Here is a 21,934-nt window from a genome sequence, read left to right as displayed (position 1 = left end):
GGGAGGGTGACTTACATATAACTAGAGATGCTCTGTAGTTTCTGGTCTGTCACTTGATGTCCGCCACAGGAGACCACAGTTCTCCAGTTCCATACTCAACCATTCCTTTCTTCAGAGCATCCTGGGTGGGCATGGGTGTCATTGGCTGAGGGTGTGGAGAGATCTGGGTGGCTATAGTTCCTTACAAGTGATGACCATTTTAGGCACTGGGTAGGCTGGAAAGGTATATAGAGACAGGGGCTCCAGTGAGAAGCAGCCAGGTGACACGTGTCAGTCTTCCACACATCATTGCTGGCCTAGTTTACAAGGGTTCCTTCTCTTTTTAGTTCCTATTGACTTTGGGTAGATGAAAGAATGGCCAACCTGTGGCAGAGACCAAAAGGAGCAGCCACCTTGAGACCATCAAGGGAGATGGAAGCCAGACAGTGATCTGTGGCGTAAGAGCAAATAGAAATTTGCTTTAGTTAAGTATTGAGGGAGGGCTTCAAAGACTCTCTTGTCAGCATGGGGTGGTCCCTGAGAAAGGCCTTTTTATTTATCTGGGACATGTTAAGCTTGGGGGAATCCTTTGTGTCCGCTCAAGGAATTGTCCGGTGCTATGGAGTCTTCCTGATGTATGGTAACTTTGTGGAGAGCACCATGCCTGTAACCTGACATGCTCAGTCATCAACTCTCTTCCTTCTACATCACTGGGTGAGCTTCCCTGATCACACCTCTCTACAACTCCAGCTTGCTTCAAGGGATGTGAGCAGGGGGCCCCAAGAGTAGCCTTTGGCCCGTGTATTTGCCCACCAGGGTGCATCACCCAGGACATGAGGAGGGTCTAGGGTTCAGCACAGCATCCCGGACTAATGTGCTCTGGCCTGGGCTCCTGGGTTCTGCTCCTTGAGGGCTGTGCTGGCCCCATAGCTGGGTCCTGTACCCAGGTGGCTCTTATGGACTGCAAGCAGTCGCAGAAGTGGCCATGGCCTCAGAGGGGAGTTGGGGCTGGCACTTCACTGAGGAGGAGCAGGGGGTGGAGCAACAGGGAGGGGCTGGGCCTCCTGGCAAGCAGGGTCACAGCTGCCACAATTTTCTGTCTGACCACCACCACTGGAAGACGCTGGCACTGCCCCTGCTGGCCACAGGGTGTGGCCACTGGGTGTCACTGCTGCTCCATTGGAGAGACACTCCATGCATTACCCCTCACTAGCCACTGGTGTCACTGCTGCTCCTGAGTAAACAGTCTGTGCATTACTCCACTGGGTATCACTACTGCTCCCAGATGCATTCTGTGCATTACCCTGACTGGCCACCCACCAGCTGTCACTGCTGCTCCTGGGGAAACAGTCTGTTCATTACCCCCAAGTGGTCACCTGGTGTCGCTGTTGCTCACCCAGGGAAATGGTTCATGCATTATCCTGATGTTCCACCTGGTGTTACTGCTGCACTCGGGGGAGGGGGGGGGGGGAGGGGGGAATGCTTTGTGCATTACCTGGATTGGCCAACCATTGTCACTGTTGCTCTATGGGGAAAATGCTCTGGGCATAACCCTGACCTTCCACTGGGTTCACTGTTGCTCCAGGGCAGCTGCACTCTGTGCATTGGCCTCTAAGATGTGGTAAAGGCTGAGTACAGACTGTTGCTTCCCTCTAGCTGCAGCTTGGTTTCTAATAAAAGATTTTCTGCTCATTTTGAGTACAGGGGGAGAATTTCCCCATGTTGGGAGTAGCTGATCTCCCATGGCAGGGAGGAGCATGTCCTTCCTGGTTCCAGGCCTCTGCTCAGGAGGTGACTACAGGTGCTGAGTTTGTTCTTCCTTCATTACTTCTCTCTAATGTGTTTGCCAACACTCTTCTCTTCTCCCCCCCTCCCCACCCCTTTGCCTGTTTGTCTATAGCATCCTTTCATAGATCTGTTCACCTGCATGTGTCAAGCAGTGATTGAGATACAGGTGCCCATAGCTCTCTGCGCAAATCTACTGGGGGAGGGACTTAAACCTGCCGCTCCTTCTCATGTGTGCTTCTAGTGCAGTGTCTTGATGCAGCAGGGGAACTGTAGTCTACTCCTACCTTTTGTTTGCAGCATGTGTTGCCCACATGCTAATTGGTGGAGTTGGCGGTGTGATCAGTGTGTGGGTTTTTTTTTTTTTTTTTTAAATTGACAAGGTTGCAAAGACCCACTTGGGCATTGAAAGTGTATTCCCCAGAATGCCCCCTCCTTCCCCTGTTTCTTCCACTATCCCATCTCGACTGCAGTACATTGTTTCCCCAGTAGGAAAAATTACCCTAATGAATAATTGATTAAACTTAATTCTGTTTAACTGAACTTGGAGTTCAGTTTCAGGTTCCTGAGGGTAGGCCACTTGGAGTTAGGCTTAGCCTTTCTAAAGGTAGGCCATTTCAAGAGCGGGTTAGGGTTCCTATAGGTATGCCACTTGGAGTTAGCCAATGCATAGGAACCCTAGGGCTGGGAATACTAAACCTAATTCAATGTGGCCTAGCCTCAGGAAAGTTAATCCTAACTCCAAATGGCCTACCCACAGGAACCCAAAACTGAACTCCAAGTGGCCCACCCTTAGAATCCTAACCTAAAGTTTCTCTGAGTAGGCAACTTGGAGTTAGGGTAAGGGTTCCTATGGGTAGGGCTCCCTGTCCTAGGGTTAGAGTTGATCTACATAGGCCACTTGGTGTTAAGGTCAGAGTTCCTATGTATTGGCAACTTGTGGAACCCTAACCCAAGGGTGGGGAGTCCTACCCATTGGAACCCTAACTCTAGGGGGATAGTACTTCCCACAGGAACATTAACCCTAATTTCAAGAAATCCTCACCCTAAATCCAAGTTGCCTAACCAGAGGTTCCCTAATTCTAAGTGGCCAACGCATATTATCCCTAACTCAAACTGCAGCTAGCATAGGTCCCTAGCCCTCGGGAGTGGAGAACTACCAATAAGAACCCCACACTTATGGCGGGGAGCCTCACATAAAGAAACCCTACCCCAAACTCAAAATGGCCTACATACAGGAATTCTAACCCCAATACCAACTGGCCTACCCATAGGAAGCCTAACTTCAGGGTGGGGAGTCCTACCCAGCGGAATAATAACTTTATCTCCGAATGGCCTGCCGGAGAAGCCTAACCCTAACACAACTTGGAATTGGGCTTAGGGTTCCTATCAGTGGAGCTCCTCTCCTGAGGTTTAGGGTTCCTATGAGTAGCAATTCCCACTGCAGGGTTACAGTTCCTATGTACCCCATAGACCATTCTGAGTTAAGGTTATTGTTCCGCTGGGTAGGACTCCCAAACCTGGGGTTAGAGTTCCTATGGGTAAGCCACTTGCTGTTCGGGTTAGGGATAATGTACATAGGCCACTTGGAATTAGGGTACCTCTGGTAAGGCCAGTTGGAGTTAGGCTTAGGTTCATGGGTAGGGTGCCACCGCTAGGTTTGATTACTATGGGTAGGCCACTTGGAGTTCAGTTTTAGCAGCCTAGTGGTAGGCAAGTGGATTTAGGGTCACAATTTCTAAGAGTGTGCCACTTGAAATTAGGGTTAAGATTCCTGTGGGGAGTACTCTCCCCCTAGAGTTAGGATTCCTATGGGTAGGCAGGGCTGGCCTTATCCTGAGGCGAACTGAAGCAGCTGCCTCAGGTGCCAGACTGGGGTGGGGGGGGGGGGGGGGGGAGTGCCACTAGGACCCAGAGTGTAGGAAAATTTTGTCTGCTGCTTGTGCCTATGTATTCTCTCTGCTCTAGCTGCACAAAGATGGTGGAGTGCTGTGCTAGAGGAAGGAGGGCATCAGACATAACTGGCAGGCAGGAGAAAAGGTGAGAGGGGTAACAGAGCGCTGCAGGAAGAGAGAGCCTGGACTGATTAACACCAGCTTCTCAGGGAGCTTCCTGTTTCCTGCTGCTTCCCTGAACCCACCTGAGGAGAACAGGCAATCTCCTGAAGTAGTAGGAGCCAGTTAGGACCTTAAGATGCGGATATCTTCCCTCACGCAGGCCCTGCTATCAGCCTGCTTATTTGTCCCCTTCGGCTGAGTGTTGAGAGCCTCTATACCTGGCACAGAACAGCAGTCATGAGTGGGGGGGGGAAAAAGAAAACGCCCCTCTGGGGCAGCATTCAGAAAAAGAAATAAAGCAAATGAAGCTTTTCTATCTAAGCAAGAAGCTCTCCTGAGACACACACGTTCACAGTGAGCCTTCTGTCCCCAGTGAGGATGAGAGTGGTGAGGAGATGCCTGATCTTCCCGTTAATCAGAGTGCAGGTGACCTGGCAGCTACTGCAGCATCCATATCGCCCTCTCGAATGGATGTAACCATGCACATTCCTGAAGAAAACTATAGATTAGAGAAGAGTGTGGTGGAGGTGCAAGAAACAGCTGCTGATGAGTTTAGTTCCTTAAGTCTAGATGATCCAGGTCTGTGGATCCACTTGAGCAGTAGCCTGAGGGACTTCCTTGTACCATGGGCCACAGCAAGTGAAAAAACTTCATGTTCCCCAAAGACAATGAAAACAGAAGTTTCCATCCAACACATTACTGGCATGAAATCCCCAATGGTGACAAAGTGGAGAGGCCATGGCTTATGTACTCAAAATCCCAGAGTGCTGCATACTGTTTTTGGTGCAAACTCTTCCAGTCTAATGTTCCAACCACATTGGGTTCTACAGGAACAAAGGACTGGAAAAATCCGGCTAGAAATCTTGCATGCCATGAGAAGGCAGCAAATCACCAGAGAGCATTCCATAGGTAGAAAGAGCTTGAGATGAGACTAAAGTTAAAGGCCACCATAGATGATCAGCCTCAAGAGAAGATTGCATCAGTCTCTCTCTACTGGCAAAATGTTCTGAAAAAGCTCATTGCCACTGTGAGAATGCTTGCTACCCAAAACCTAGCACTGCATGGCACTTCAGATCAGCTATATGTGCCAAACAATGGAAACTTCCTTAAAATTGTGGCACTGATGGCTGAGTTTGATGCTGTACTCCAGGAGCATCTAAGAAGAGTCACCACCCAAGAAATGTACACCCACTACTACCTTGGAAAAACAATTCAAAATTAGATTATACAGTTACTGGCAACAAAAATCAAACAGAAGATTGTGGCAGATCTGAAGTCAGCAAGGTATTACTGTGTTATCCTGGACTGCACACCTGACATCAGCAATATGGAACAAATGACTTTAATGGTGTGTTTTGTAACAACAGAACCTAATGAAAATGTCCCTGCAATGGTGACTGTCAGAAAGTATTTTCTAGAATTTATTGACATTGATACTACAGGAGCTGGTATGACAAATGTGCTTCCTAAAAAGCTGGAAGAAACAGGAATTGCAATAGCTGACATGAGAGGTCAGGGCTAAGATAATGGTGCCAACATGAAAGGAAAGAACAGAGGAGTGCATGACATGGATCCGAGAGTTAAACCCTCGAGCTTTTTTTGTTCCATACAGTTCTCATTCATTAAACTTAGTGGTCAGTGATGTAGCATCAGCTTCTAGTGAGGCTGCTGAAATTTTTATTGTAATTCAAAGCATCTATGTATTTTTCTCTGCATCAACTCCTCCATGGCAAATTTTGAAGCAACATCTGGGAACATCCTCTCTGACACTGAAGCCACTGAGTGCCACACGATGGGAAAGTCGAGTGGAGGCGATAAAGCCTATCAAACACCAAATTGGGAAGATGGATGATGCCATAGTTGCCATTATGGAGGATAATGCTATGACCGGAGCTGTTCATGGGAGAACAGTGGCAGAGAGAAATGGAATCACCAGAAACATACATAACTGTTTCTGTGTGGCTTAGTGTTGTGGCATGACATACTGTTTGAAATAAATGTTGTAAGCAAGAGACTCCAAGGTATTGACCTTGATACATCTGGAGCAATGGAACAACTGGACAAAGCAAAGTCATACCTACAGACTTACCGGTCAGATGAGGGATTTCAAAACATTCTGAAGACTGCACAGAAGTTGGCAGAAGAACTTCACACTGAAGCTATTTTCCCACCCATTCAAGAATACAAGAGTCACCGAAGAAGGCATTTGATTATGAAGCATGGGATAATCCCATAAGAGAACCCCAAACAATTCAAAGTTGAATTCTTTAACCAGGTGCTAGATGGTGCAATACAGTCAGTTGAACATTTCATGCAGCTCAAGGAACACAGCAGTATATTTGGGCTGTTGTATGATATTCCAAAACTCCTCATTATACCTGAAGATCTACACCAGCAATGCAGGGCACTAGAGACAGTATTGGCACATGATGACATGCATGATATTGATGTGAGTGATTTAGGTGATGAACTGAAAGCTCTTTCAAGATACTTTTCAGGAGGATCAACTCCAACGGCTGTTCTGGAATATGTGCACACAAATCAGATGACCACCCTCTTTCCAAATGCTTTTGTTGCTCTGTGCATACTTCTAACACTTCCTGTAACAGTTGCCAGTGGAGAACGCAGCTTCTCCAAGCTGAAGTTAATAAAAACACATCTACGCTCCACAATGACACAGGAGAGGCTGGTTGGCCTTGCAACCATCTCAATAGAGTATGAGCTGGCCCAGACTGTGGACCTTCAGGAAGCAGTTCAAATCTTTGAAACCAAGAAGGCACAGAAAGCACCACTTTGATTATTCAAACAGATAAAAATGCCAGTGTTAACTTTTCTTGTCTGCATAGTAAACTTTCAAATGCCTGAACAGCAAATGTAAGTGTTACTTAAAATTTTTGAACAAGGCATTTTAAGTTGTTAGTTCTCCTTTATTGGGCTCGGTACCAGAGCAGTACCATGAGAGTAGAAGAACAGGAAGAAGGCAGCATTGAGACCTTTCAAAGTTTTGGCCCAAGTGAGGAGGCATGGGGGTGTCATTTGAGCTCCCCATCTCCAGTGCCAAAATGTTGTGGGCCGGCCCTGTTGATTGGGGATGGACTGCCTCCATTAGGATTTGCTTGAGCCTGAAGTCCCTTTCAGTTCTCAAGTGGAACCCTTTGCAGATCCTGCAACAATCTGTTTGATGCGCCTCCCCCAGGCACTTTAGGCAGGAGTTGTGGGGATTACCTTTGGCATGGGCTTCTGGCAGATCCTGCATGGTTTAAAGCCTTGGGATTGAGGCATGCTTTGAACCCCAAGAGGGGAATAAAATGGGGTGGGAGGGGACTAATACGAACTATTTACAGGTTGAAGATCACTAGGGAAATGGTTGCTGAAGCAAGAGCGACTCTGCTCCAACAACCGTCACTGGTGGTAAGAAGGAACTGAAGAGGTGGTGGCTCGGCAGGAACAGGACCCTATATGCGGCGCCATGAAGGGGGCACCTGAGCCGACCCAACAGGTACCATGAAGGGGGAGGGGGGGGGAGAGAAACCTGCTGACAGGTGCACCTACTTAGAATCAACATGAGTAAGCACTCTAAGAAGAATGCATCCTTATTTCTTAGAGGAAGGCTGCCAGTATGATAAGCATGACTGAAATACTAAGGAACTCTGTTATATGTAGTTAAAGTGTTCTGATTTTCTGTATTGTTCCATGGTGTGATTGTTCAGCCTCAACCATGCTTGTTTCCCCGTCTGTAGGTGGTTAAGGATTACATCCTTCTGAAGGGTTTTTCAGGCTGAGATTTAAAGGGAGAACCGCTAATGTGGCCTCATTCTGCTAATGTAATGATGCCTACAGGGGTAGTGCATGTCACTGCTCACACTCTCAAGGCTACAGACACTGTATTAAAGTAAATTTTAAAAAGCTTCCATATATAAAGTCTGACTTTGGAGCAAAATGGTCCTTTCTGCAACTGAATCCATAAAAGGGTTGGCCCCAATCCTGAAAACATTAAAAGATATTAATGTACTGTTACGCATATTTGTGAGTGTTTGCAGCCACAGGACCACTCCACCAGTTAACCAATACACAGAATTAAACCGTCGCCTGGGAACCCCACCCATTGGCCCCCCAACCTTAATTTAAAGTTGCCAATGCATAGGAGCCCTAACCCGAACATGATGTGGCCTATGTTAGATGATCCCTAACGTGAGGACAGGGAACCCTACCTGTAGGAAGCCTTACCCTAACTCCAAGTTGCCTATTTAGAGAAACTTTAACATTAGGGCATGGAGCGCTAAGTTTAAAAAAAAAAAAAAAAAAACCCTAATCCTCACTCCAAGTGGCATGCCTATAGGAACCCTAACCTGAACTCCAAGTGGCCTACCCACAGGAATCCTAATCCTAGGATTTGGAGACCTACAAATAAGGACCCTTCCCCTAGCGGTGGAGTCTTCCCTTAGGAAGTCTAAGCTTAACTCCAACTGGCCTAACCATAGGACCCCCTTAATTCCAACTGGCCTACGCATAGTATCGCTAAGCCAATCACCAAGTGGCCCTAGATATAGGAACCCCTAAACCTAGGGCGTGGAGCACTACCCAGAGGAACCTTGACCCTATAGCAGGGAATCTTAGGAATCCTAACACTAACTCCAAGGGTAATACCCTAGTGTGAAAGTAGAATAAACTATATTGTAAAAATAGAATGGATTAAAGAAATGCTGTATGTACCTTTAAGCAGAAATAAGGAATGCTGAAATTCAGGTGTCAGGAAAAGGAACATTGTTTGTCTTAATGAGTCCGCTTAAGCTAATGGTGAAACATCAGCCAGAGATCTGTAAAAGTTAGTTAGTAAGAAAATTGAATATGTATGTCTAGCCTCGGGTAAGCTTGTCAGTTCTGCTTTCTTTGTTCTTTTGTTAAGTTCACGCCCTTTTTATCTGTATAAAATAAGGTAGTGTGTGTCTTGGAGGGTGCTCACGTTATCTGGGTGTTATTAGCAGAGCGCTGTGCTAATAACAGAGTGGTCTGACAAACTGAATCCTGAGTAACTTTTGACAATTTGGAGATCCCATCGAGATGGTGTTGGGTCTGAACTTTTGATGAGCTTAAACTTAACCCAGACTTGATGTCTCTGTCTGAACTTTTAATCAAAGCTCTGACCTGCAAACTACTCATGACACCCCCCCTCCCCTTAAGTAGCCATCTCCCCTTATCTCTTTTTGAATTTACATTTTAACCTGTTTTATCCTGTAGAATCTTGTTTGATTATGCATGACCATTATGATCTGTTAATCACTTTGTTTACTTCTGTGTATAAATATTGATGCTCACCCCTAATAAACTTGCCACACTTACTCTGAAGCCTTTCAAGCTAAGGATAGTGTGAGCCCGTTGATCAACGAATTGGTGTCTGGTCTCTGACAGATTGTGAGCCCCATACCAACTCCGCACGAACTCGGGTGCTGGAGAGGTGAGTGAGGACTTGCTTTTTACCTAACAATTTGGGGGCTCGTCCGGGATTTCCTTCTGGTGTGGTGCCTCTGTCCAGTGGTCAGACCACTCATATACGAATTGGCAGGCGCCACGGGAGATTTCTCCCAGCCAATTCAATATTGAGGGGTCGTGTACTGGACAGCAGGGTAAACGCCAGTTGGAGGGCTCCTGTCAGACACCATGGGTCAAGGGACTAGCGTGTCTCTTGAGAGTCCGTTGGGGATTGTAAATAAGTTATGGAACGAAGGGAAACTCCCAGTACAGACAGGAATGTCTAGGAGGAAGTTGTACACACTGTGTGTAAGGAATTGGACTGGGTATACCGCGGTATTGGCCGACCCGGAGATGAGGTGGCCTTCGTATGGCTCTTTCGAACAGGCTGCCTTAAGAGGAGTAAGGAGCCAGATCGAAAAAGACCATCCGGGACAGTTATGTTACTGGTTTTGTTGGGACACAGCAGCAGAGCTGTGGAAATCTTTAAAAATTATGGCAGTCAGGTATTCTCCCGAGAGTGAACCCCCTCCATGTTATTTCGATGAAGGGTGTAAACCACGGCGTGTTTTGACTCGTCAGTTGGTCCCCACTGCACCTGCCCCTATTCCTCCGCAGGGGGACTCTCTCCAGGGCGCAGAGGGGAATCTGCAGGACTCCAGATCGGAATCTCTGCAGAGGGATAAGGGGGAAATGGAAGGGCACACCTCGGGAGGAGTAATTACTAGGCAAAAGATCAAGCAGATGCAGCAGGTTGCATACCCCTCCCCTGGGGACGCCCAGAGGGTCTGGTTGCATCCGCAGATACTTACACCAGGGACGAATACACCCCTGCACCACCAGCTCAGCCCGTTCCCCAGGCCTGGATCAACTACGGGCAATAGCAGCAGCTGCAGCAAACTCAGCCTCCTCAATGACGGTACCCCGGGGGCGAAGGCAAACAATGTGATGGTCTTATTTCCTTAATGTCTTTAGCCGGCTCCTTCCTCACTTTCTCCCCTCTCAGCAAAGAGCCTCGTCTAACTCTTTCAGTCCAGGGACTGCCTGTCTCCTTCCTCATTGATACTGGAGCTACTTTCTCTCTTTTAAATCATGCCCCCTCTCCCTGGCTATCCTCTGAGGTTAAAACCGCAACTGGGGTGGAGGGCAACCCACAGTCTCTGGGACTCACTTTGCCTCTAAATGTTATTTATGCTGATAAATGTTTTTCTCACCGTTTTCTTTTTTCCCCAGCTTGTCCGATCCCTTTGATGGGCCGGGATTTACTCTGTAAGCTTGAGGCTACTTTAACCTGCACTCCTGAAGGGGTAGGATTATTGATGACAGTGTTAGGAGATTTGGCCCCAACTCAGGGTAATTGGGAAACCCCCCCCCCCCTCTCTCCCCTGACCTCACTGACTTGCCTTTAACCCTCTGGGGAATTTCTGACACTGATGTTGGCCTGCTCCTTTCGGCAGAGCCAGTAAGGATTCAAGTGAAGCCCCCCTTAACCCCCGCGTCAGTCCCTCAATACCCCCTGTCGCTGGAAGCCCGGGAGGGCATCCGCCCCCTTATCGAGGGATTCATTGCACAAAAGCTAGTCCGCCCTCAGCGCACCCCCTGTAACACCCCTATACTGCCTGTCAAAAAGCCTCCTAAAAAGGATGGAGACCCTATTCGTTGGCACTTTGTACAGGATCTACGGGTTGTTAATCAGTATGTGGTCCCTCTTCATGCAGTAGTTCCTGATCCAGCTACTATCATCAGCCAAATCCCCTGGGATGCTGAGTGGTTCACTGTTATTGACTTAAAATCAGCCTTTTTCAGCATTCCTGTGCACCCAGACTCTCAGTATCTCTTTGGTTTCACCTGGGAGGGACAAAGTTATGTCTGGCAACGACTTCCTCAAGGCTACAAAGACAGCCCCACGATTTTCAGCCAATGCCTCTGCCACAACTTGGAAGGCTTCACCAGTCCGCAGGGATCCACGTTAGTCCTATACGTAGATGACATCCTATTAGGTAACCGCAAAGAAGCTGCCCTCTGCATCGATGGTAAGGCACTTTTATTATACCTACACACCAGAGGCCACAAGGTAGACCCTAACAAGATTCAGTGGGTCTCTCAGAAGGTCCGATATCTGGGCTTCCTGTTAACCCCAGAGGGGAGACAAATGGACCCAGTCCGCATAAAGACTATCCAAAACTGCCCTCTGCCAAACACCAAGAAACAACTTCGAGGTTTCTTAGGATTAAGTGGCTTCTGTTGCCCCTGGTTACCGTCCTGCGGGAGGTTAAGCAAACCGCTCCACCGACTCACTGCTAACCTTGCTCCTGACCCTTTGCAGTGGTCCCCGGACACAATCCAAGCCTTTCAGTTACTCAAGGACAGTGTGGCCTCCTCCATGTCTCTCCGCCCCCCCAATTACAGCAAACCCTTTCACCTTTTTGTCCACGAGAGGGGTGGAATTGCTAGTGGCGTCCTTACCCAGCTGAGCGGGCCCCACCATTTCCTGCTTGCTTTTTACTCTCAGCAGATCGACCCTGTTGCTCAGGGAACCCCATCCTGCACCCGGACTCTGGCAGCAGCTGCCCTGCTGATCACAAAGGCAAAGAGCCTGACCCTGGGTCATTTTACCACGGTTTGGACCTCTCATGCCTTGTCAGCCCTTCTGCGTAGGGGCACAACCCAAGTCTTTTCGGCCCATCATCAGCAACAGCTAGAGGCCGAACTCTTAGAAGACACTAACCTAACTTTTGAAAGGTGTGGGCCCCTTAATCCAGCTACCTTGCTTCCTGACCTGCCAGTCCTCCAGGATCAGCACGACTGTGTGGAAGTAGTTTATAGCATCTTACAGATAAGGGACAACCTGTTTGACGTGCCACTGGACAACCCTGATTGCATCCTCTTCTCGGACGGAAGCTCCTTCTATGTTGATGGCAAGCGTTTCACCGGTTATGCAGTCACCTCTGAAAGGGACATTCAAGAGGCCGCCTCACTGCCAGGCAACTGAGGAGCCCAAGCCGCCGAACTCTATGCCCTGGCCCGAGCTTGCCAGTTGGCCGCTGGTAAGACCGTTACCATTTTTACTGATAGCAAGTATGCTTTTGGAGTTGTGCATTGTCACATCCACCTCTGGAAGTTTCGAGGTTTCCAGACAGCTGCCGGTAAACCCATTCAGCACCTCCCCCTCATCCACAAGCTTTTGGACGCCCTCCAAGAACCCTCGGTTCTGGCTGTAGTTCACTGCCGGGCTCATACTAAAGATGATAGCCCCGTCACCCGTGGGAATGCCCTGACTGACGCCTCCGCCAAGACGGCTGCCGTCTTACCCTTAGCCATGCCCACGTTGGCTATTGCAGCCTCCTCCTTTACTCCACCGCACCCCGTACCAGTACCCACTGCTGAACTACAGTCGTGGGAGAGCCTCGGAGCCACTCTGGTCAAAGGGACCTAGCTTATACCGGATGGCCGAGCCTGCCTCCCTCGCTCCACATACCCCGTGGCAGTTCGCTGGCACCATGATAAGGGGGGTCACTACGGCACGCACGCCCTTGTGGACACCATCGCTCGCTTTTGGTATGCTCCAGGCATTCAACCCTACTGCCTGTCAATAGTGAAAGCATGCAGCACATGTCAGCGTAATGGACCTGCTCCGCCTCTTAAAAAAAATTAAGGGTGGAAGACCTCCGCCTGCTGCTCCATTTCAACATCTTCAACTTGACTTTGCAGATATGCCAAAGGCTTTTGGGAAAAAGCACCTCCTTGTTTTGGTTTGCCCTCTGACTTCCTGGGTCGAAGCTTTTCCTACTGCTAATTGTACTGCTGCCACAGTGGCGAAGATTCTCCTTAGAGACATTGTACCCCGTTTTGGCATCCCTCTCGTGCTTGACTCAGATCGCGGACCTCACTTTACTGGTCATGTCCTTGGCCGTTTAGAACAAGGACTGGGCATTTCACACTCCTTTCATACACCCTACCACCCCCAGTCTAGCGGGAAAGTTGAGCATATGAATAGGGAGCTTAAGTTTACATTGGCTAAATACTGTCAGGAAACAGGGTTAAAGTGGCCTCAGGTACTTCCCTTGGTCCTGTTTCACCTTCGTACTCGCCCAACCCGTCTATTGGGATTATCCCCCTTTGAACTGCTCTATGGACACCCCCCTTTCAAAGGCGGGGCGCTACCACGTGCTGATGTTTCACTATTGGGAGGGGATCATATGACCGTGTGCCAGTTTCTCTCCCTACAGGCTCGCCTCCGTACCCTTTGGAAAGCCTCGCAGTTTTCCCAGACCGTGTCGCTGGAAGAACAGATCCACCCGTTCCAACCAGGGGACTTCGTCTGGGCCAAAAAGTTCATTCGTGGCGACACCCTCCAGCCGAGGTTTACTGGACCCCACCAGGTTCTTTTAACAACCCAGACTGCAGTGTTCCTGGAAGGACGCAAATCCTGGATCCACCACTCCCACGTCAAGCCAGCCGTAGTGGACCACAGTGATGGACCAGCAGCTCTTGCCACCACTGAGGACACTGCCTCCGACCAGTGGACCAGCTTACCTCTTTCAGACATCAGACTTAAATTGACTCGGAAAAAATGAGAGGACCTTTTATTCTGACTGTGACAGTGTACCCCATAAGGCTTTATGGGGAGGGGGTGCTTATAAATGTATGTGTGACATAACTGGAATATGTTTTATGCTGCCTGTGCCATGTAACATATCTCCGCAAGGGTTGTGATCTACTATATCTATTCATCCTATTTGTACGTATATATCATTTTCTACTCAAGCTTAAGAATATGGGCTGTATGCTTGCCTGATTTCTAAGTAAGCTTTGTGAGGCATTTGGTCAGCTTCTTTAGGAAGGAATTTGCCAGGTTAAGTACCTGATCAGGAGACACTTAGGGAACAATGCATCTTGGAATGCTCCAATCCACATGAGAAGCCTTCCTGGAGACATGCAAGATGCCATGTGGACAATGCAAAGACTGAGTCATGCAGGGGCATGTGACTTGCCCAGGTGACTCCAAAGCTCCATCTTGGAGCTGGGCTTTGCAGAGGAGGGAGGTCTCCACCCACAAGAGAGAGTCTACTTAAACCTGTGGGAGACCCCTCCATTTTGTCTTCAGCTGGCTAAAGAAGGAGCCTCTCCACCCCCCCCAGGATACTTGAAGGAGACTGAAACAAAGGACAGTAACTACAGGGGGTGTGAGTGATTGCTGGACCCAGGCTAAAAGGAGATTAGCCTGTAGAAGGGAGCATTCTGGAACTGGTGAGGAAAGTATCTGTATTCAGTTTGTTTAGGCATAGATCTGCGCATTTTGTTTTATTTTGCTTGTGACTTACTTTGTTCTGTCTGTTACTACTTTGAACCACTTAAATCCTACTGTCTGTATTTAATAAAATCACTTTTTATTTAGTAATTTACTCAGAGTATGTATTAATACCTGGGGGAGCAAACAACTGTGCATATCTCTCTATCAGTGTTATAGAGGGCGAACAATTTATGAGTTTGCCCTGCATAAGCTTTATACAGGGCAAAACGGATTTATCTGGGTTTAGACCCCATTGGGAGTTGGGCATTTGAGTGCTAAAGACAAGCGCGCTACTGCGAGCTGTTTTCAGGTAAACTTGCAGCTTTGGGACAGGAGATTCAGACCCTGGATCTGTGTGTGGAGCCAAACAGGAGTGTCTGGCTCAGCAAGACAGGGTGCTGGAGTCCTGAGCTGGCAGGGAAAACAGAAGCAAGGGTAGTCTTTGCACATCGGGTGGCAGCTCCCAAGGGGGTTTCTGTGATCCAACCCGTCACAGTGGCGTAGTCGAGCAGGATCTGTGCATAGTTGATTGCTTTGAGATACTGGTAGTGATTTTAAGTGAGTTTTAAGTGTGGTGGCTGGAGAACAGACAAAGTGGTTACTGGTTTGTTATTTTCTGTTTGCTTATTTCGGGCAAGGGAAGTAGGGACAGAAAAGGAAACTCTCTATTAACTAAGAATCCCCTGAGCTGAGTGCATCTCAGTTTCAGTGAACTGCAGAGGGGTTGTGGCCCAGCACAAGAAAGCAAGACAATGAGTACCAGTGATCTCAATTCCAGTGAACTGCAGAGTGGTTGTAGCCCAGCACGAGAAAGCAGGACAATGAGTACCAGTGACGCTGCTATTAAACTAAAGCTGGCCAGGTTGGAAGCAAAAGAGAGAGAAAGTGAACATAAGAGACAGCTGGAACTAAGACAATTAGAAATTAGTGCCATGGAGGCAGAACATGCAAGGGAAGAGGCTGCCCACAAGAGAGCTATGGAGGTCGAGGCAGCGAGGGCGGAGGCAGAGGCAGCGAGGGCGGCAGCGAGAGTGGAGGCAGAGGCAGCGAGAGAGGCAGCGAGGGCGGAGGCAGAGGCAGCTGCCCACGAGAGGGCTATGGAGGCCCAGAGGGAGGCCCGGAAGCATGAACTGGCTGTTATGGAGTCAAAGAGACGAAACCCTCCCCCTGCTGGCTCCACTTCCCCGAAAATCCATAAATGGGAGCGGCTATGTCCACAGTATGATGAGTCCAGCGATATTGCCGAATATTTCATCACCTTTGAGAGACTGTGCACCCTCCATGCCATCCCTGAAGATCAGAAGATGACCACATTGATAGCAAAATTGACTGGCAGAGCTCTGGACATATTCAATAAGATGCCTATTGATGATGCTTCAAACTATGGTAAATTTAAGGAACTGGTTTTGAAACAGTTTCAGGTTACACCTGAAACCTACAGGGTTAAATTCAGGAGCCTTAAGAGGGGATCTGGATTAAGTAATGTGGCTTATGCCAATGAAATGAGAGATTTGGTAGATAAATGGGTGCGGGGGAGAGGAATTACCAGCTTTGAAGGGATGTGTGATCTAGTTACTCAGGAACATTTCCTGAATATGTGCAGTGATGAGGTAAAACAGTATTTGTGGGACAAAAAGGTAAATGCAGTGGGTGAATTAGCTGAGTATGCTGACTCTTATGAACAAGCCCAAGCTGCAATCAAACACAAACCACTGGCAGAAGGGTATAAGGTTGGGGGAAAGCAGAATCACCGTTTTACCCCGGGGTCTGGGAAAAAAGAGGCTGGGCGGTCACCTCCCCATTCCCCTGGTACTCGACCCAAATTTCCTGTGCAAGCAGAGGAGCCCAAGAGGTGCTATCATTGTAAGTCCACTGAGCACCTGAGGAATAAGTGTCCCTTACTGAGTGAAGCTGCGGCTTCTCAGAGCCAGGCTGTGGCCTCTTTCCACACAGGATTTGTAAAGCTTGCTTCCACACAACCCAGCAATGAGCATATGCATGCTGTTAAATTGAATGGTCAAATGCTTCTTGGATTAAGGGACACGGGTGCTGAGATTTCTGTGGTCAGGAGGGACCTAATCCAGGAGAAGGATCTGTTGCCAGGTAAAATGGCAGAATTAGAGCTGGTCGGGGGTTACAAAGTCCTTGCACCTTTAGCTAAAGTACACATGCAAACTCGGGATTTGCAGGCTGAGCTGACTGTTGCAACGGTGGCACACAATTTTGCACCGTTTCTACTGGGGAATGATTTCTTTAGTGTGGCAGAATCTGTCCCAGGGTTGGTTAGCAGTGAGAAGGAATCTTGTGCCAAAAGCCCCAGAGGGGGGGGCGAAGTCACACAGACTGCTGGGGGAATAGGAGAGTGTCTCTTAGGTTCCTCTGCAGCAGTAAAGGATGCAGCTTCGGGGGCAGGGCTGATTGTAGCCGGTTCCTGTAGCCCTGGGGCTCAAGGGAAGTTCCAGAGGGAGGAGCTGGATGAAGCCAGCTCCTGTCCCCTAATCATCTCCCCTGGGGAGGGGGATGTACCACCTTGTAGCAAGGAGGCCACCACAGCTGCTGACTGCCAGGAAGTTGCAGGTCAGCAGGGGGCTGGGCCTGCCCTGGGGTGCACAGAGGCGTGTGTCCCAAAGGTGGAAGTTGGGGTCCTGGGGACCGCTGTGGTGGGAACAGGCCCCAAGGACTCTAAAGCGGAGTGCCAGCCCAACCCGAGTGGAAGGGGAGGGATTTTGCTGGCCAGCGAAAGGTCTGTCGTAGCTGGTAGCTGTGAGTCCACAGCTGGGGCAGGATCACCTTCCCTTTCAGGGGACACAAGGGTGTCGGACCCAGAGGGGAGATCAAAGAGGGAAGCCCAGATGGAAGGTCAGGGGGGGCCAGAGAGTCCACCCACCTTTTGTGGGGAGGGGCTTTCCCAGGAGGAGGGTGAAAAGTCTGCATTCAAAATGCCAGCCCCCTCTCCTGTGGATCAGGTTTTAAGGGAAACCTGGGGGTCAGGCCTCCAGGATGAGGGGGTCTATCCAGCTGACCCATTGGAAACAGAAAGTGGGGTGCCCAAAGGGGTCCAGAGCACCCCAGGGAAAGCTGCTGTTCTTGCTACACTTGCAAGAGATAAAACTCTCTCTCCAAGACAGGGGGGGGGAAATCTCTTCATGGGAGGAACTTCACAAGGGAGTGGGGCCCAGCCCAGAGAAACTCCAGAGGGAGGGGCCGAGGACAAGTATGGTTGTAGTACACCCTTTCCTGGCCAAAGACCCAAGCACATGCCCGAACTAGAAGTCTTCCCCAAAGAGGCAGAGGAATCTGCATCAGAGGGTCTACCAGAGGGCACAGAGAACTGGGAAAATGCAATGGGTGCTAAACAAGTCAAATTGAGTGAACGAAGCCTGTCCACTGTAGATTTGCTGTTAACCTTGTGTCTTTTGCTAATTCACCTATGGGATAAAACAAAAGAATTCACACTAGTGGTAAACCCTTTAAAGATGTGGAACATATTTGATTTGTGGAATAAGCTGTTATACATGCTGGGGATGGTGACAGGACAGCCCCACCAGCATGTTACTTTACAGCCCATACCTGTAAAAAGCAGCAAAAGCATAACAGGCCTATGCTGCTGTGTAGAAGGGGAAACTGAGGCACACCGCCTCATGGCATTGGTGGCTAAATGCCAAGATACCTCCACGTTAATGAGTATTGCTGCCTGCATTCTGTTAGCAATACTACATCCCTACCTGTTTGCAAGCATCTGGGGACCAGGGACCCCAAAACGGGCTAGAACCCCCAGGAGTGACACCATATGGTTTCAAGGTACTGAAAGGAAGTGTGACCAGAAACAAACAGAAATTTTACAGGTACTGCCTCCGCCATGGACAGTGTCCAAGTCTCTGGCAGTAAGTTCAGGGGGAGGGTGTGACAGTGTACCCCATAAGGCTTTATGGGGAGGGGGTGCTTATAAATGTATGTGTGACATAACTGGAATATGTTTTATGCTGCCTGTGCCATGTAACATATCTCCGCAAGGGTTGTGATCTACTATATCTATTCATCCTATTTGTACGTATATATCATTTTCTACTCAAGCTTAAGAATATGGGCTGTATGCTTGCCTGATTTCTAAGTAAGCTTTGTGAGGCATTTGGTCAGCTTCTTTAGGAAGGAATTTGCCAGGTTAAGTACCTGATCAGGAGACACTTAGGGAACAATGCATCTTGGAATGCTCCAATCCACATGAGAAGCCTTCCTGGAGACATGCAAGATGCCATGTGGACAATGCAAAGACTGAGTCATGCAGGGGCATGTGACTTGCCCAGGTGACTCCAAAACTCCATCTTGGAGCTGGGCTTTGCAGAGGAGGGAGGTCTCCACCCACAAGAGAGAGTCTACTTAAACCTGTGGGAGACCCCTCCATTTTGTCTTCAGCTGGCTAAAGAAGGAGCCTCTCCACCCCCCCCCCAGGATACTTGAAGGAGACTGAAACAAAGGACAGTAACTACAGGGGGTGTGAGTGATTGCTGGACCCAGGCTAAAAGGAGATTAGCCTGTAGAAGGGAGCATTCTGGAACTGGTGAGGAAAGTATCTGTATTCAGTTTGTTTAGGCATAGATCTGCGCATTTTGTTTTATTTTGCTTGTGACTTACTTTGTTCTGTCTGTTACTACTTTGAACCACTTAAATCCTACTGTCTGTATTTAATAAAATCACTTTTTATTTAGTAATTTACTCAGAGTATGTATTAATACCTGGGGGAGCAAACAACTGTGCATATCTCTCTATCAGTGTTATAGAGGGCGAACAATTTATGAGTTTGCCCTGCATAAGCTTTATACAGGGCAAAACGGATTTATCTGGGTTTAGACCCCATTGGGAGTTGGGCATTTGAGTGCTAAAGACAAGCGCGCTACTGCGAGCTGTTTTCAGGTAAACTTGCAGCTTTGGGACAGGAGATTCAGACCCTGGATCTGTGTGTGGAGCCAAACAGGAGTGTCTGGCTCAGCAAGACAGGGTGCTGGAGTCCTGAGCTGGCAGGGAAAACAGAAGCAAGGGTAGTCTTTGCACATCGGGTGGCAGCTCCCAAGGGGGTTTCTGTGATCCAACCCGTCACACTGACAACTGTATGTTTTTTATTATGCCTTTTTAGTTTATTTTCTGCTTATGAAGATAATGCTTTTATTAGATATTCCCACGAGGTTAAAACTCGTATTTTAGGAAATAGAAGTAATTGCTGGGTATGTACTCAATTTCCAGTAAATGCAGAACAGGGACTCCCCTTCACACCCATTTCCCTGACCACTGCTAATATGACTTGGATGCCACCGGCTAGAGTAAAAGATCCAGTCCAACACAATCTTACATGGGACAAAACTGGAGTGCCAATTAACAGATATCTCAGGGTAACCAATCAGACAGGATCACTGTGTTTTGTTAAAGAAAAGGGGTCAACTTTTATGGGAACAAGTAAATGCAACATGTATTTTAATGGCACCGCCTTTAGTAAAAATCTTGGCTTCAAGCCTTGCTCATCCCACTTATCCCATATGTGGATCCCTCACCCCGATCCAACTTTTTCATGGGTGGGCAAGCCTTCAGAGTCAGCTTTTAAGAAGCCCTGCTCAGATCACGAGGGTGTCCAACTAATTGCTAAGGGACATACGATTGCCTTCTACAACTGCTCAGGCAGTACTACACTTCCCTTTGAAAACACCACTACCAAATTGTGCCTCTGCAGTTCGCACAACGACCCCTCTGCGTTACCAGGGGAACAGTGGTACAACGGGTGGTGGGTTACCTCCTACTTTGAGAAATGGAATACCCGAAACGCATTGTATGGAACATACTGGGTGTGTGGGCCCAAAGCTTATTACTTTCTCTCCCCTGATTGGGCAGGGTCATGTTATTTAGCGTGGCTAACACCGCCTTCTCGCATCTCCCTCACTCCCCCTCATTTTCCCCACGTTCGTAACATCTGTGAAACCTTCAGAGATATTAATATCCGTGATGGTTTGTCGTGGCAGCGGTGGGCTGGTCTCATTAGCTTGAGGGGTGGTGTCATCCGTCTACAGGGACTACTAGAATCTTTAACCAATGAAACTGCGACCCTATTTGAGAATCAGGCTGGGGAAATGTCCCAGCTGCGCCAGTTAGCTTTGCAAAACCGAATGGCTTTAGACATAATGTTAGCAGCCCAGGGAGGAACTTGCGCCCTCATAAATGAAGAATGCTGTGTTTTTGTAAATGACACCTACTCTGACACTTTTCAACGTACCAAACATCTAAGGGAAATGGCTAAGAACTACTCCTCTGGCCAGCCACCTTATGATTGGTGGGGAGCCTTATGGAATTGGCTGCCTGGATTTGGGTGGGTTAAAAAAACTCTTGGTGGGTATTGTTGGGGCCATAGTAATCCTTATAATACTGTGTTACTGTATTCAGTGTGTCCCCTCCCTCATAGACTCATGTGGGTCAGTTTATTCTTTTCCTACTTCAGCCAAGGGCCTTACTCTCTTCAAGTTGGCCCAGGCTGAAATTGCCAAGCGGCCCTTGGCTCCTTAAAATGGGGTGTAGCTTTTGGTAAATAGTTATCCCAAAGCTACAAATGGAGGAATGTTGGGTCTGAACTTTTGATGAGCTTAAACTTAACCCAGACTTGATGTCTCTGTCTGAACTTTTAATCAAAGCTCTGACCTGCGAACTACTCATGACACCCCCCCTCCCCTTAAGTAGCCATCTCCCCTTACTCTTTTTGAATTTACATTTTAACCTGTTTTATCCTGTAGAATCTTGTTTGATTATGCATGACCATTATGATCTGTTAATCACTTTGTTTACTTCTGTGTATAAATATTGATGCTCACCCCTAATAAACTTGCCACACTTACTCTGAAGCCTTTCAAGCTAAGGATAGTGTGAGCCCGTTGATCAACGAATTGGTGTCTGGTCTCTGACAGATTGTGAGCCCCATACCAACTCCGCACGAACTCGGGTGCTGGAGAGGTGAGTGAGGACTTGCTTTTTACCTAACAATGGCAACCGTCTTCACTGGGGCCGTGTGATTCCTGACTGTTTTTGTAGGACGACCGTGGCAGCTGGCACCTGGGCACTTGGCCCGAACAGTCCTCCTCCTGAACAGAAGGGTGCACGACCACAGTGAAGTATACGCCATTGAACCTGTTGGTTCCCACTCTGTTCTGGTAGGGATCCCGGGATCTGACATCAGGAATCTGGTCAGGTCTGTGTTTTGTCCGGACTGAGGACTGTCCTGTCTCTGTGTCTAGCCATCCTCCTGTGGAGTGTTTGAGTCTGGGTGCCATCTCCATCCAGGGATCGGCCGACCAAGGGGCTCCTGTCCCCGTGGTCTGAG

At 48.4% G+C, this 21,934-nt stretch overlaps 1 long non-coding RNA gene across 4 annotated transcripts in view; it reads left to right on the top strand.

The window, feature by feature from the left end:
- LOC101948896 (uncharacterized) overlaps positions 1-21,596 on the top strand; it is a 35,146-nt gene extending 13,550 nt beyond the window's left edge. For all 4 annotated transcript variants that reach the window (XR_010589825.1, XR_010589828.1, XR_010589824.1 and 1 more), the window contains one exon: positions 13,520-21,596. This is a non-coding gene — a long non-coding RNA (uncharacterized LOC101948896). The remainder of the gene's footprint in view (positions 1-13,519) is intronic.
- Positions 21,597-21,934: the final 338 nt, after the last annotated feature.

The sequence above is a fragment of the Chrysemys picta genome, chromosome 8 (assembly GCF_011386835.1).
Source record: "Chrysemys picta bellii isolate R12L10 chromosome 8, ASM1138683v2, whole genome shotgun sequence".
NCBI lineage: Eukaryota > Metazoa > Chordata > Testudines > Emydidae > Chrysemys > Chrysemys picta.
The sequence above is the reverse complement of the archived record's forward strand: the minus strand, read 5'-3'. Positions and strand labels throughout refer to the sequence as shown.